Raw genomic sequence first — 16,657 nt, 5'->3', positions numbered from 1 at the left:
AACACATAATCATGAACAATACGATAATCAGTTTCTGTAATCCATTCATACGTTAACGCAGGACATCGCCATTCATCAAACTTTGTAAGGTCATAATTACCAGCTTTAAACTATGTAATGACAATCGCCCATGTGACTGATATGTCTTTGTCTAATTCCTATTAAATATACTGTCTCTGTGGGTAAGGCAGAGATTCATGAAGAAGAGTCTCTACAAGTCTCTATACTAACCTGGCAGGGGAGATACCATGATCATTGCGGTGGCGCTCCCAGGACGAGGCTATCCCATTGCACTTCGGGTGTGCTGACGCCTGCGATGTCACCAAATGCGGGATACTCAACAGCAAAATTTGTGGTAGTGGGGGTCTGCGTTCGCGCTCTCCCCTTGTGGGCGGCATGGTGGCACAGTGGTTAGCACTGCTGCCTCACAGCGCCTGAGACCCAGGTTCAATCCCGAATCAGGCGACTGACTGCGTGGAGTTTGCATGTTCTCCCCGTGTCTGTGTGGGTTTGCTCCGGTCTCCTCCCACAGTCCAAAGATGTGCGGGTCAGGTGAATTGGCTGTGCTAAATTGCCCGTAGTGCTAGGTAAGGGGTAAATGTAGGGGTATGGGTGGGTTGCACTTTGGCGGGTCAGTGTGGACGTGTTGGGCCGGAGGGCCTGTTTCCACACTGTAAGTAATCTAATCTAAAGTCGACACTGGGGCACCTTAGAAACGCTTTGAAACTCTCGCCTGCTGCCCAATAATAAAGCTACTTGTGTCTTTAGGATTTGTGGAACAAAATAGGCATCAACAATGAAGGATATGAGTGATCTTCAGAGTGTGGAGTACAGACTGACTGGAATGGTTCACTGATGAAGAAAATGCAGTCACTGAATTGATTTGAAGAAATTGCTATTTTCTTTGAAGTAAACAAGCTAAATATATTGGTTGGTTTTTTTTCTCTTTTTCACACCAAGTAATGAACAACGGTTTTGGCAGTTCATAAAGTTTTGCATATCGAGAACTTAGCTTTGGAAATGTTCACAACATCATTGAACATGCAGATTCACACTGGGTAGAGACTTTTATTTTCCTTTATTCATTCACAAGATGAGGGTGTCGCTGGCCCGGCAGCATTTCCTGCCCATCCCTAATTGCCCAGGGGGCAGGTAAGAGTCGACCACATTGTTGTGGGTCTGAAGTCACAATGTAGGCCAGACCAGGTAAGGATGGCAGCTTCCTTCCTGAAAGGGCATTAGTGATCCAGATGGGTTTTTCGGAAAATCGATTAATGGTCATCATGAGACTCTTAAATTCCCGAGTTTTTAAAAATTTAATTCAAATTCACCCATCTGCAGCAGTAGGCTTTGAACTCAGGTCTCCAGAAGTTTATCTGGGGCTTTGGACTAACTGTCCAGCGACAATATCACTCGGCCAATACTTCCCCACATCACTGCCCATCTGCACAGAGTAAACAGCGATTTTCTGGTACATCAGGACTGATTAATCACACATACATTTGCTGAATAATTGCAGGAGTTGGATGTTGATGGGCTATTGACATCCATCTATGAACCATGTGTATTCTGAGGTTTGTTTCTGATCATGATTGGAAACAGCATCGGTCTTGTTATCTTTTGGGGATAAAAACAGTTTCAATTAGCTTTCTGTTAAATACCTAGCAATAAAGTCGATCCCTAACTCTCAGGCAGATTAGTTTCCTTTGAAGAGCTCCTCATCTCCCCAACCTCCTCCATCCTCACACCCAACAGTACAATAATCTCACAGAGTTTCTTTGTGACTATGAATGAGACAATCTGATCAGCTGCTTCTTTCCCTACTCCTATGTCAAGTTGGATCTTAAACTCCCCTTGCTGCAGTTGTGATCCTGCATCATTGTACAGTGTTGCTCGTATTTCATGTCTTGGACTGTCAGTGTTCATGATACTGCATGTAGCTTCTTGTACATCGGGTTTACAGTGCAAGAGTTTAGCTCTTGCCTTCCAACAACAGTAGAGTCGTACTCCAACAAAGCTTACAGAATCACGGCCCAGCATATTCCCCAACTTCCCTCCTTCCATCAAACCAGAGGATCAGCCCTCATTCAACTGAGAGAATTCAGGAGGGCATGGCAGTAACAGCAGCATGAATACCTAAAAATGGGGTGTTCACCTGATGAAGTTACCAAACAGCATAAGCAGCAAGTGATAGACAGAGCGAAGCAATCCAGTAAACAACGGAACAGATCTAAGATCTGTAGTCCAGCCACAACCAGTTGTGATTGAAGACAAAGGACAGCTGGAGTCCTGAAGACAGTTCTCTCCAAGATATTAATCAACAAGAATGTCAGACTGGATTAATCATCATAAAACTGAAGTCCATTTGATATTAATATGTTTACAATCAGTGTTCAATTCACCACGTGTAGCTGAAGGTAAAGATAATCTTCAAGTGATTGTAACAGTGAAGATACCTGAATACTTATTCAGCAAATTAAAGCCTGTTGTGTTAGTAATAATTTTAAAGAGATATTAAAAGTAAGGTGATTTGAGTATAATGGAAGAAATTTATTGGTGGGTATCTGATAATTCTGTTTTAATGTGAAGTTAATTTAGGATTAGTTAACAAATACACACACGGTAGGGAATCCCAGTCCCATGGAGTGCACATCCAGTTCCATGTGGGAAAACCAGGACACTTCTTGTATCAGCAACAACCACAAGAACACAGAAGTGACACTGGAACATTAGTTTGACCAAGGCGAAAGTACTGCACTCACTCATTGTCCCCACATTCCAGGATTGATGTGATCACACCAGAGAGGGGACAGAGAAGATTGATCAGAATGTTTCTCTGATTGGAGAATTTCTGCTCTGAGGAAAGATTGGATAGGTTGGGGGGTGGGGGGTTTCCAAGGAAGATGAACTGAGATTAAAATAATGTGATAAAATGCTGAGGAATCCAGGTAGAATGGATAGGAAGCAGCTATTCATTAACAGAGCCATCAGGAACTAGAAGTTTTAGATTGAAGATAATTCTCAGAAAAAAAGGGGAAAGGAGAATGTATTTCCCACAGAAATGGTGGAGAGCAGGATCTCACTGATGGGGTGACAGAGGCAGTTACCAGCATTACATTTGAATAAAAGTACGTGGATGGAACTGAAATGTTGGAACGTGCAGGGCGATGGACTAAGTTCTGCAGAATGGGATAAATGCGATTTATTTGACATTTCTCCAGAATATTAAACTCCAGTCCAATTTGAGAAGTTAAACATCACGAAACATACTTTAGCAGGACTTATACAGTTAATAGTAAGTTCCTAGGGAGTGCTGCTAAACAAAGAGTCCTTGGAGTGCAGGTTCATAGTTCCTTGAAAGTAGAGTAGCAAGTAGATAGAATAGTGAAGGGCGGCAGTTTGTCTGCTTGCCTTTATTGGTCACAGCATTGAGAGGTCATACTGAGGCTGTACAGGACATTGATTCGGCAACTTTTGTAATATTCCATGCAATTCTGGTCTCCTTCCGATCAGATGGATGTTCTCAAACTTGAAAGGGGTCAGAAAATAATTATAGGATGTTGCCAGGTTTGGATAGGCTGCTTTCCTTGGAGCATCAGAGGCTGAACGGTGACCTGAAAGAGATTTTTAAAATCAGGCCGGGCATGGATAGGATAAATAGAGAAGATATTTTCCCTGCAGTGGGGGAGTACGAAACTAGGGGACTGGGAGGGGGTGGGCGGAGGGACAGAGAGGGTGGGTGGATCGAGAGTGGTGGGACAGAAATGGGTGAGGACAGAAAGTGGGCTGAGAGGGGAGGGGAACAGATGGGGGGAACAGAGGGGGTGACTGACGGTTGGGGGGGCGACCAACAGAGAGGGGGAACAGACCAAGCGGGGTGCAACCGACGGAGGGAGGGGAGGGAAAAGATGGGTGTGCAACCGACGGGGGAGCGACTGACAGAGAGGGGGAAAAGACTGAGGGCGCGACAGACTGACAGATAGGGGGACAGATGATCGGGGGTGGGGAGAGAGGGGCGACAGGGATGGCGGTGACCAAGACAGGGCTGACCAATAGAGAGGGGGGAACAGACAGAGTGGGAGGAGACGGAGGAACACAGAGGGGGAAGATGGAGAGTTATTTTTTAGATCTACAACTCAACCCTTTTCCTGTTTTCTCCTCCTCAGCTTAATTCCATCTGAAGGTCACAGAACAACTGCATAGTTTCTGTAGAGTTTCAGGGAGATCAGGTGCTGAACATGGCATTTGTAACATGCTGATCAATAAATGGACTCTGGTTCGACTCCACTGTCTGTGTGGTGTTTGCACATTCTCCCTGTGTGTCTGCGTGGGCTTCCTCTGGGTGCTCTTAATTTCCTCCCACAAATCCAAAGACGTGCAGGTTAGCTGGATTAGCTTTGGGTAATGGTAGGTTACAGAGTTAGGGTGGAATGCTGTTCCGATGGTTGGTATGGGCCGAAAGGCCTGCTACCACACTGTAGGGATTCTGTCACTGAGTATAGGGGTTAGGAGGTCACGTTGTGGCTGAGTAGGGCACTGGTCAGGCCACTGTTAGAATACTGCATTCAATTGCAGTCTCCCTGATTTCAGAAAGATGTTACCAGAATAGGACTCAACCTCTTAATGACAAGTTCTTGGGAAGTGTTAACAAACAAACAGACCGTGCAGTGTAGGTTGATAGTTTCTTGAAAGGTGTGGTTGAAGGTAGACAGGTCGGTGAAGGTGGTGTGCGGTATGCTAGCTGTTATTGGGCAGTGCATTGAGTATAGGAGTTGGGAGATTATGTTTCGGTTGCACAGTTTATTGGCTCGGCCACTTTTGGAATGTCCACTGCTTTGAATTCCAGTCTCCCTGCTATAGGAAAGATGTTGGGAAATTGGCAAGAGTTCAGTAAGGTTTTACCAGGGTGTTGCCAGTATTGGAATATTTGAACCATAGGGAGAGGCTGAATAGGCTGAGGCTATTTCCCTGAATCACTGGACACTTTAGGTGGCTTTATCGAACTTTATAAAATTATGAGGAGCAGTGATCGGGTGACTAGTCATGGTTTATTTTTTCCCAGGGCAGGGGAGTCCAAACGAATAATGTGAAGTTTTTTCCCCAAGGTGGGAATGACAAATTCTAGAGGAGAGGGACAAAGTTTAAAGGATATGAAAACCAAAACAACTGCAGATGCTGTAAACCAGGAAGAGAATCAGAAGTTTCTAGAAAAGCTCAGCAGGTCTAGCAGCATCTGTGAAAAGAAATTAGAGTTAACATTTCTGAGGAAGGGTGCCCAGACCGGAAACTTTAACTGATTTTTCTTCACAGATGCTGTATGACCTGCTAAGCGTTTCCAACAACATCTGAGCAAGTTTAAAGGGAGTTGTGTCTGACAAGTGTCTTGTGCAGATGTCGATAAATGACTATAATGTATTCTCCTGGGAGATGGGAAAAGCAGAAACAATCACAGTTTAAGAGGCATTTGGACAGACACATAAGCAGGCATAGGTTATCAGGGATATGGATCATGTTACAGGCAGATGGAATTAGTTTGGAATGGCATCATGATCTACGCAGACACGGTGGGCTGATTACTCTGGTGCTGTAACTGTTATGTTTTCCAGGGGATAGAATGGTTTTTGAAGAAGTAACAAAAATGATTGATGAGAGCAGCCTGGTCGACATGATCAACGTGGACTTTAGTAAGGCGTTCAGCAAGCTTTCTCATGGGAGACTGGTTAGCAAGGTTAGATCTCATGGAATAAAGCGGAAACCAGCTATTTGAGTACAGACCAGGCTCAAAAGTAGAAGATAGAGAGTGGTGGCGGAGGGATGCTTTTCCGACTGGAGGCCTGTGGAGTGTCTCAAGGATTGGTTCTGTATCCACTATTTTTCATCATTTATATCAATGATTTGGATGTAAACATAGGAGGTATTAGTAATTCTGCAGATGACGCCAAAACTGGAGGTTTAGTGGACAGTGAAAAAGATGACCAAGGCTGCAATGTTTCCTGCAGGTGTCACCATTTCAGATGCTGCCCGTCCTGCTGGGGATCTCCAGCACTTCTTGGTTTTGTTGCAGATTTCCAGCATTTTGCTGAAGCACATGGAGACAGAGAGCTGTACAGCTCCAGATTTTGTTGACTCTGCAGGACTGATGGATGACGAGGGACTCAATCCTCGTTTAATCCTCCTTTCCTTTGGTTTTCGGAGTCGCTGACTACATCACTAATATTCTACGTCCCACTCCCTGACCTGAATCTGACCCATCTAACCCGACACTTCAGATCCCATCCCCCTGCCAGACTAGTTAATACCTCACCAATGGAACTGGCAATAGCGCTCCCCCCATCCCCACCCTCCAGGAGATTTGACCCAGCTCTGCACAGGGGTAACCAGTCAGGCTGGTACAGGTCCCAATTCCTTAAGAATCTAAGCCCTTCCATGGTACACCATTTCTCCAGCCACATATCCGGCTGATCTACCCTCTTATTCCTGCTCTCACTAGCATATGGCACTGGGAGCAAGTCTGACATCATTACATTTCAGGAGCTGCATTATAATGTGTCCCTGCTCTCCCAATATCCAGCTTTCAAACACTCATCCCTTTGTTTCATGCTGTCGTTGGTATTGATGTGTTCTCCAACCACGGGCTGTTTACCCTCCAGCTCCAGAATATCCTGTAGCTGCACCATGATATCGCGGATCCTATCACCAGGGAGATAACATACCATCCTGGATTCATGGCTGTGGCCATAGAAGTGCCTGTCTGTAACCCTGACTGTTGAATCCCCTGTCACTCTCTTTCTTCCCGTTCTGGGCAGCAGAGCTATCGACAGTGTCATGAACCTGGTTGTTGCTGATTTCCCCTGAGACCGACACACACACACACACACACACACACACACACACACACACACACACACACACACACACACACACACACGAATCCCAAGCGGGATACAGTATCTGTTTGGGAAGGGAATAACCACTGGGAACTCCTGCACTTCCTTCCTGAGCCTTTTACTTGATCTGATGGTCCCCCATTCCCTTTCTGCCTGTGTAACCCTCACCTGCAGTGTGACTAACTCACTGAACATGCTGTCCATAACATTCTCAGTATTGCAGATGCTCCACAGCGAGTCCACGCACAGCTCCAGGTCTGAAAAGCAGTTTCCCAGTAGCTGCTGATGGGCACATTTCCTGCACACACAGCCGTCAGGGACACTGGAAACATCCCTAATTTTCCCACATTGTACAAGAGGAGCACACCATGGGTCTGAGGTCTCCTGTCACACAGGCTCTCTAGATTCAGCTAGTTACTCCCATTTAGAGAATTTATATGACCAAGCAATCTTCCTCCCCTTCAAACATTGTAATAAAAATCCTGTATTCTTTACTTAAGCTGATATGTTATACCTTAAAAATGGTTACAAAATCTCCACAGGTATCGCTTACAAACTGGCTGTTCCCTTTGGGACCATGTGAATTTCTGAATGGGCTGAAACAAAACGGAGTTTCAGCTTCACCTTCTCCCTGTCCCACCTCGCTCTGTTTACACCCAACTCCAAAACACTCTCATTGAGCCAAGCAGCCCTCACAGTGCAGCCCTGTCATTGTCATTGTCTGCTCACCCCTACACTGCCCTCAGCCTCCTGTACTGTTCCAATACATCTCAATGGGAGCTCAGGGACAGCACCTCATCTTTCAATTCAATCCTTTGTAACCCCAGAGTCAACATGGACTTCAGCAGTTTCTGGGTGAACAGACAGTTTGAATCTGGAACATTCCACCTAAAAAGGTACTGGAATTTGACTTCATAAAGAGTTGCAGGGAATTGAAAATAAGGAGTTTACAGGTGAGCATCATGAAGTGGGTGATTGGGACTAAATCTGACAGTCCCTACAAAGAGACAAAGTGCAATCTGGACAAATCTGTGCTCCCTCTCAGACCAAAGCAGACCCTGAGCTTCCAGTTGCCTGCCACTTTAACACACGAGCCTGTTCCCTGGCCAACATCTGTCTCATTCTTAATGCAGTGTTCCAGGGAAGCTTGATGCCGAACACTCCAGAACACACCAAATGGCCCTGTATTTCAAGGACGGCAATTTCCCCTCCCATGTGGTCAACAATACCCTTCAGTGTATCTCCACCACTTCCTGCACCTCTGCCCTTGAACCCCACCTCTTCAACCGCAGCAAGGATAGAACCCCCAAGTCCTCAATTTTCAATCAGATACAACACATCATCCTCTGCCATTTCCACCACCGACAATCAGATCCCACCAACAGATATCTTTCCCTCCACACCCCTTTCAGCATTCCTCGAGATCATTCCCGTGACTTTCACATTAGATCCATGCTCCCCACCAACCCACCCTCCACTTCCAACACCTTTGCCTGCCATTGCAAGAGGTGTAAAACCTGTGCCCACACCTTCCCCTCACCTCCATCCAAGACACCAGAGGTCCCTTCCACATCCAGCAGAGATTGTCCTGTACATTGAATAACCTCATCTATTGTTTTCATTGCTTTCTACAACGGGGAGACAGGACGCTAACTTGCAGAATGTTTCAGGGAACTTTTCTGGGAGACATACACCAACCAACCCCACTGTTCTGTGGCTAACCATTTCAACTCCCCCTCCCACTCTGCCAAGAACATGCATGTCCTGGGCCACCTCCACCACTAAATCCTAGCTACATGACTCCTGGAGGAAGAAAACCTCATCTTCTATCTTGGGACCCTTTAACCACTGAATCAATGTTTCGTCATTTCCTCTCCCCCACCTTATCCCAGATCCAGCCCTCCAACTCAGCACCACCCTCTTGAACAGTCCCACCTGTCCATCTTCTTTCGCAATTACCCACTCCACCCTCTCAACATTACCCTCCACCAGCATCTTCCTATCGCCTTCCCAGCTACCTTCCCGCCAGCCCCACACACACATCCTATTATCTGTCAACCCTCTTCCCCACTCTCACATCCCTGCTGAAGGGCTTAGGCCCAATATGTCAATTCTCCTGCTCCTTGGATACTGTCTGACCTGCTGTGCTTCTCCTGCGCCAAACTTTAACATAAGCTGGAAGAACAACACCTCATTTTGTACTTGGGGACCCTTCAGGCCTCTGACCTTAAAATGGAACTCATTAATTTTAGGTCCTAAGTCTCCCATGTCCTCGCACCATAGTCCCCCACCCCACACACCAGGCCTTGTTATTACATCGCCTGCCATTACACATTACCTATGGTTAGTCACTAACAATCTCCATTAACATCTATTCACCCTCCCCCAGCCAGATCATTATCCATTCCTTTGTCCAATTGCTCCTGTATCTCATTTTGGACTATATCACCACCTATCACATTTACTCCTTAACCCCTACCTTCTGCATATAAACTGACATTTTTTCTCAGTCACATCAGTTCTGAGGAAGGGTCAGCGGATCCAAAATGTTAACTCTGATTTCTCTTCACAGATGCTGCCAGACCTGCTGAGCTATTCCAGTACCTTCTGGTTGTTGTTTCTGATTTAAGCATCCACAGTTCTTTTGGTTTTCATTTACTGGGAGTTTCTAATTCAGGTCTAGCAGCCTACATCATGAGTTTATAAACCCTCCCAGTCCACACTAACTCCATTTCTCTCCCACTCCCTTCACACTCACTGGGTCTCTTCCCAACCCCTGCCCAGTGACACTGCACCTGCACAGCTCATGGTCACATGCTGGCCTGTTGGCGACACCCCTCATTCACTCCCATTGGCTGGAGGATTACACCTAGTCTCCTAATGGTCTGAAGCTGCCGTCAATCAGCCAGGCCCCATTGTGACATGAGTGGTGGGATCCTCCCAGGAGTGTGGGAGGCTGAGGGGTAACCTCATAGAGAGGTTTATAAAATCATGGGAGGCATTGATGGGATAAATAGATAGATTAGATTAGACTTACAGTGTGGAAACAGGCCCTTCGGCCCAACAAGTCCACACCGACCCGCCGAAGCGAAACCCACCCATACCCCTACATTACCCCTTACCTAACACTATGGGCAATTTAGCATGGCCAATTCACCTGACCCGCACATCTTTGGACTGTGGGAGGAAACCGGAGCACCCGGAGGAAACCCACGCAGACACGGGGAGAACGTGCAAACTCCACACAGTCAGTCGCCTGAGTCGGGAATTGAACCCGGGTCTTCAGGCGCTGTGAGGCAGCAGTGCTAACCACTGTGCCACCGTGCCGCCCACCATGAGGATAGGATATCTGGTCGGCACAGAGGAGTTTGACTGAAGGGTCTGTTTCCGTGCTGTGTATGTCTGTGGCTCTGCCCTGGGATGAGCTTCATCACTCACAGTGAATGGGGCTGAATCAATGTCCTGTAGAGCTGCAAAACAATGTCCCAACTCCAATACTCAATGCACTGACCAAGTACACCAAACGCCTCCTTCACTATCCTGCCTATCCAAGATTCCACTTTCAAAGAACTATGAACCTGTACCTCAAGTCTCTTTGTTCAACAACACTCCCCAGGACCTTCCCATTAAATGTATAAGTCCTGCCCTGATTTGTTTTTCCAAAATGCAGCACCTCACATTTATCTGAATTCACTCCATCTGCCACTCCCCAGCCCATTTGATTGAAGTCCCATTTTACTCTGAGGTAACCTTCTTCCCGATCCAATTTGGTGCCTGTGTAAAGTCACTGACCATAGCTCCTATTTTCACATAGTCATCATTGATATAAATGATGAAAAGCAGTGAACCCTGCACCGATCCTTACACCATATTGCTCATCACAGGCTTCCAGTCCGAAGGCAACCCTTCACCACTATCCTCTGTCTCCAACCTTACAGCCAATTTTATATCCAAATAGCTAGTCCTTCCACCTTGAATGTCTTTCTGAAGTCCAAGTTAGTGATTTCCATGCACAAAGCCATGCTGACTGTCCCTAATCATTTCTTACCTTTCCAATTACATCTAAATCCTATCCCGGAGAAGCCCTTCCAACAACTTGCCTGACTCCAGGCTCACCAGTGTATTGTTCCCTGGCCTTTCCTCATCACCTTTCTCAAATAATGGCACCTGTCTTCCAGCACCTCGGTGATACAAATATCTCAGCGAGGGACCCAACTATCACTTCCCTAGCTTCCCACAAAGTTCGGGGATTCACCTGATCATGTATCAGGGATTTATCAATCTTGATGCATTATACAAGTTCCAGAGACTCTGAACGAATATGGACACTTGTCAAGTTATCCCTATTTATTTCTCCAAGCTCTCTCACTTCCATATCCTCCTTCAGTAAAAGCGGACATGAAATACGCAGATAGTATCTCTCCTGCCTCCTGCAGATCCATAGACCGCCTTGTTGATTTTTCAGGGTCCCTATTCTCTGCCTGGTTACTCTTTTGTCCTTAGTGTATTTCTAGAATCTCTTTGGATTTTCCCCAAACTCATTTCACAAAGTTCTCGTTCCCTTTTTTGCCCTCTTAGTTTCCCTCGAGTATACTCCTACTGCCCCTATACTCCTCCAGGTATTCACCCAAACCCAGCTGTATGTACCTGCCATATCCCTCCTTCATTTTCTTGACCAGAGCCACAATTCCTCTTGACAGGCAGCATTCCTTACACCTCCCAGTCTTGGCCTTAACAGGAACATACAGTCTATATACTCATTGTCTCAGGCCTATGGGGGCAACAGCAGATGAAGACAGAGAAACAATCAATCATTCTCGGTAAAGAGGCAGTGCTGGGAAAGATACCAGCCGAAAGGTAGATGGGTCTCCTGGCCGTGATGGAATGCATCCCCGGGGACTGTAAGGAATGGCAGTGGGTAAATAGCAAATACACTCGTGATAATTCACTAAAATTTGCTGACTCTGGGACGGTTCTAACAGATTGGAAAGCTGCAAATGTGATGCCAATATTTTAAAATGGACGTGTCAGCATAACTTCTGTAGTGGGGGAAATGTCTGATCTCTCACGAAAGAAATAGTGAGCTATGTGGATAGAAATTGTCTCATCGAGCAGACACAGCATGGATTCATGAAAAGTGGACGACACTAAGATGAGTGGTAGAGCAATGTGTGCAGAGGCCACTGTCAGTCTGCACAGGGATACAGATAGGTTAATTGAGTGGTTAAGGGTCTGGCAGATGGAGGACAATGTTGGGATATGTGAGGTCATCCATTTTGGTCGGACTAACAACAAACTGGATGATGAAATGGTGAAAACATGCAGCAGGCTGCTGTGCAGAGGGAGCTGGGTGTCCTTGTGCATGAATCACAGGAAGTTGGTTTGCAGGTACAACAGGTAATTAAGGCAGTGAAGGGAATATTGTCCTTCATTGCTAGAGGGATGGTTATGCTGCAGTTATACAGGGGGCTAGTGAGGCCACACCTGGAGTACTGTGTACAGGTTTTCGTCCCCTACTTCAGGAAGGATGTAATGGCGCTGGAGGGGGTGCAGAGCAGGGTCACTAGTTTGAGTCTGGAGTTGAAAGGGTTGCCTTCTGAGCAGAGATTGACAAAACTGGCATGATCCTCATTGGAATTTAGAATAATGGGAGATTGTATAGGAAAAATATAAAATTATGAAGGGAGTAGATAAGATAGAAGCAGGGAGGTCATTTCCACTGTGGACTGGACAAACTATGGTGCATAGCGACAAAATAAGGGGGTATCAGATTTAGGACTGAGTTCAGGAGAAACTTCTTCAGCTAAAGGGTTGTGAATCTGTGGAATTCCCAGCTGATTGAAACAGTTGAGACTTTCATCTTGAATGTCTTTAGGTCAAAATGTAGATTTACGAACAGGAAAGGAATTAAAGGTTATGGGAGAGAGCAGTAAAGTGGAGCTGAGATCAGCCCTGATCTTATTGAATAGCAGAGCAGGCTGGAGGGGCCAGATGGCCTCCTCCTGCTCATATTCCTTATGTTACGTTCCCACTTTTCAGCCGTCCCTTTACCTGGGAATAGCAAAGAAGTATTGAAAGATTTTATCTTGTTCAATCACAATGCACCTTTATCCAATTTAGAACAGCAACTTTTAGATCTGGTCTATTCTTTTTTGGAACTATTTTAAAACTATTATAATTATCAGAGAATCCAGACAGTGGGGAAGCAGGTCATTCAGCCCATCACATCCGCACTGACCCTCAGAGACTCCCACCCTACCCATGTAATGTTGCCTTTCCCATGGATAATCCACCCAACCTGCACATCCCTGAACACTGTGGGTAATTCAGCCTGGATAATCCACCTAACCTGCACATCCCTGAACACTGTGGGTAATTCAGCCTGGATAATCCACCTAACCTGCACATCCCTGAACACTGTGGGTAATTCAGCCTGGATAATCCACCCAACCTGCACATCCCTGAACACTGTGGGTAATTCAGCCTGGATAATCCACCTAACCTGCACATCTTTACATAGTGGGAGGAAACCAGAGCAATCAGATGAAACACACGCAGATATTAACAATAAGGTGATCAATCCTTTCTTATTTCCCAGTTCCATCCAAATAATTTCACTGAACTTACTCCCATGAATATCGTCCCCAAGCACAACTCTAATGCTATCCCTAACCAAAAACACCACTCGTCCTCCTCTCTTGTCCCCCTTTCTATCCTTCCTATAGCATCTATACCCTGGAACATACAGCTGCCAGTCACATCCATCCCTGAGTCATATTTCTATAATACCGATGATATCCCAGTCCCATGTTCAAACCATAACCTGATCGCATCTGCCTTCCCTGTCAGGCCTCTTGCATTGAAGTAAATGCAGTGTAACTGCTCGGTTCTACCGCGTTCTGCCTTGACTGTTTGATTTCTGAACTGTACCCAGCCTCAGACTTACCTCCTTTCTCACTATCTCTTTAGGTTTACCCCCACTCCCTCACTGGTTTAATGCCTCCCGAGTAGCACTAGCAAATCTCCCTGCCTGGATATTAGTCACCTTCCAATTCAGGGACAACCCATCCTTCTTATTCAAGTCACTTCTACTCCAGAGGAGAATTCAATGACCAAAAGATGTGAATCCTTCTGCCCTACACCAGATCTTTAGCCAATCATTCATCTCCTCCATCCTGCTATTCCTACTCTCACTAGCATGTAGCATTGGGAGTAATTCAGATATTACGACCGAGTATCTACTTTTTTATATTCCAGGCTAATTTGCTATATTCTCTCATCAGGACCTATCTTTTTCTCTTCCTGTGTCATTGGTACCAATGTCCAATGACCTCCCACTGGTTATTATACCCTTTAAAGAATATTCTGCCACCAATCTTTTCTGAACCTTTCAAGTTCCACAACATCCTTCTGATAGGTGGAGAACAGAATTGCACTCAATATTGTAAGAGTGGCCAAACCAATGTCCTGTACAGCCACAACATGACTGCCCAACTCCTGTACTCACTGCTCTGACCAATAATGTAAATCATACCAATCACCTTCACTATCCTATCCACCTGCGACTCTACTTTCAAGGAATTATGAACCTGCACTGTAAGGAAACTTTGCTCAGTAACACTCCCTCGGACCTGACCATTAAGTCTATCAGTCCTGCTAGGCTTTGCTTTTCCAAAAAGCAGCACCTCACATTTATCTAAATTAAACTCCATCTGCCACTCCTCAGCCCATTTCCCCATCTGATCAAGATCCCATTGAAACCTGAGGTACCCTTCTTCACTGCCCACGACACCTCCAATTTTGGTGTCACCTGGAAACTTACTAACAATCCCTCCTATGTTCACATCCAAATCATTTATGTAAATGATGAGAAGTAGTGAACCCAGCACCGATCCTTGTGGCACTCCAGTGGTCACAGTCCTCCAGTCCGAAAAACAACCTTCTACCACCACCCTCTGTCTTCTACCTTTGAGGCAGTTCTATATTCCAAATGGCTAGTTCTCCTGGTATGGTGAGATCTCATCTTGCTAACTAGTCTTCCATGGCGAACCTTGTCGAACGCCTTACTGAAGTCCATATAGATCCCATCTACCGCTCTGCCCTCAAAAATCCACTTTCTTACTTCTTCATAAAACAGCTCAGTCAAGTAAGTGACATGATTTCCCACACACAAAGCCATGCTGACTATCCCTAATCAGTCCTTGCTTTTCCAAATACATGCAAATTCAGTCCCTCAGGGTTCCCTCCAACTTGTCTGGCACCAACATCAGGCTCACAGGTCTGTAGTTCCCGGGCTTGTCCAAACCGCCTTCATTAAACAGTATCATCATATTAACCAACCCCCAGTCTTCTGGCACCTCAGCTGTGACTATCGCTGATACAAAAATCTCAGCAAGGGGCCCAGCAATCACTTCCCTAGCTTCCTACAGAATTTTAGGACACACCTGATGAAATCCTGGGCATTTATCCACCTTTCTGCGTTCCAAGACATCCAGTACCACCTTCGCTGTAATATGGACATTTTTCAAGGTGTCACCATCGATTTCCAACATTCTATATCTTCCATATCCTTCTCCACAGTAAATGCTGATGCAAAATACTTGTTTAGTATCCCCTCCCCACCCCATCGCCTGCAGATCCACACACAGGCTGCCTTGCTGATCCTTGAGGAGCCCTATTCTGTCTCTAGTAACCCATTTGCTCTTAATGTATTTATAAAAACCCTTTGGATTGTCCTTACCCTATTCGCCAAAACTGTGTCCTGTCCTCTTTTTGCCTTACTGATTTTCCTCTTAAGTATACTTCTATTGCCTTTATACTAGAAGGATGTTCTGGATTGGAATAAATGCCAAATATTTCATCTTGATAAAAGGGCAGGACTTACACTGATTAAAAGTCGGGCCTTGCATAGTGATATAGAACAAAGAGACCTCGGGGTTCAGATCTTTGCAGTTTATGTCACATGTAGACAGGGTTGTTCAGAAAATGTATAGCACACTTGCCTTCATTGCTCACACCTTTGAGTATAGGAGTTGGGACATTACATTGAGGTTGTACAGGATGTTGGTGAGGCCTCTTCTGGAATACTGTGCTCAGTTCAGGTTGTGCTGTTATAGGACAGATGTTATTAAGTCGGAGCGGGTTCAGAAGAGATTTACCAGGATGTTGATGGGAACGGATGCTTTCGGTTATAAGGAGAGGCTAGGTAGGCTGGGACCTCTTTCACTGGGGTGTAGGAGGCTGAGGGGTGACCTTATTGGAGGTTTATAAAATCCTGAAGAGTATAGGTAATGTGAACAGCAGGTGCCCTTTCCAGGAGGGGGCGCGATTCAAGAGTGGGTGAGAAAAGGAAGACCCTAAAAAGACGTTCCGGATTTTACTTTTTGTTTTTGTACAGAGAGTGATTCACATGTGGAATAAACTAGCAGAGGACGTGGTAGCTGTGAATACAATTACAATTTAAGGGTGGCACAGTGGCTCAATGGTTAGCACTGCTGCCAGGGACACAGGTTCAATTCCTGCATTGGGTGGCTGTCCATGTGGAGTTTGGATATGCTTCCCCGTGTCAGCGTGAGTTCCTCCAGGTGCTCCCGTTTCTTCCCACAAACCACAGATGTACAGGGTAGGTGAACTGGCAGTCCTCAATTGCCCATAGTGTTCAGGGATGATTGGGTTTAGTGAATTAGTAAGGGGTAAATGTAGAGTAAAACGGTAGGGGAATGGGATTCTAAGAGGAAAAAGCATTTGGACTTGTATATCGATAGGGAATG

General features: G+C 45.7%; 1 long non-coding RNA gene and 1 other non-coding gene across 3 annotated transcripts in view; one reads left to right on the top strand and one right to left on the bottom strand.

The window, feature by feature from the left end:
* Nucleotides 1-223: 223 nt before the first annotated feature.
* Nucleotides 224-387, top strand: LOC132813650 (U1 spliceosomal RNA). The gene has a single exon (XR_009644119.1). It is a non-coding gene; the product is annotated as a U1 spliceosomal RNA (small nuclear RNA).
* A 661-nt stretch (nt 388-1,048) lies between these two features.
* LOC132813649 (uncharacterized) overlaps nt 1,049-16,657 on the bottom strand; it is a 76,901-nt gene continuing 61,292 nt past the window's right edge. Inside the window, exon 4 of one of the 2 annotated variants that reach the window (XR_009644118.1) lies at nt 1,049-1,617. This is a non-coding gene — a long non-coding RNA (uncharacterized LOC132813649). Of the gene's footprint in view, nt 1,618-3,187; nt 3,615-16,657 lie in introns of those variants that run through there. The other variant, XR_009644117.1, reaches the window with a different exon arrangement.

This window comes from Hemiscyllium ocellatum, unplaced genomic scaffold (assembly GCF_020745735.1).
Source record: "Hemiscyllium ocellatum isolate sHemOce1 unplaced genomic scaffold, sHemOce1.pat.X.cur. scaffold_421_pat_ctg1, whole genome shotgun sequence".
Lineage (NCBI taxonomy): Eukaryota > Metazoa > Chordata > Chondrichthyes > Orectolobiformes > Hemiscylliidae > Hemiscyllium > Hemiscyllium ocellatum.
This window is presented reverse-complemented; position numbering and strand designations above follow the sequence as displayed.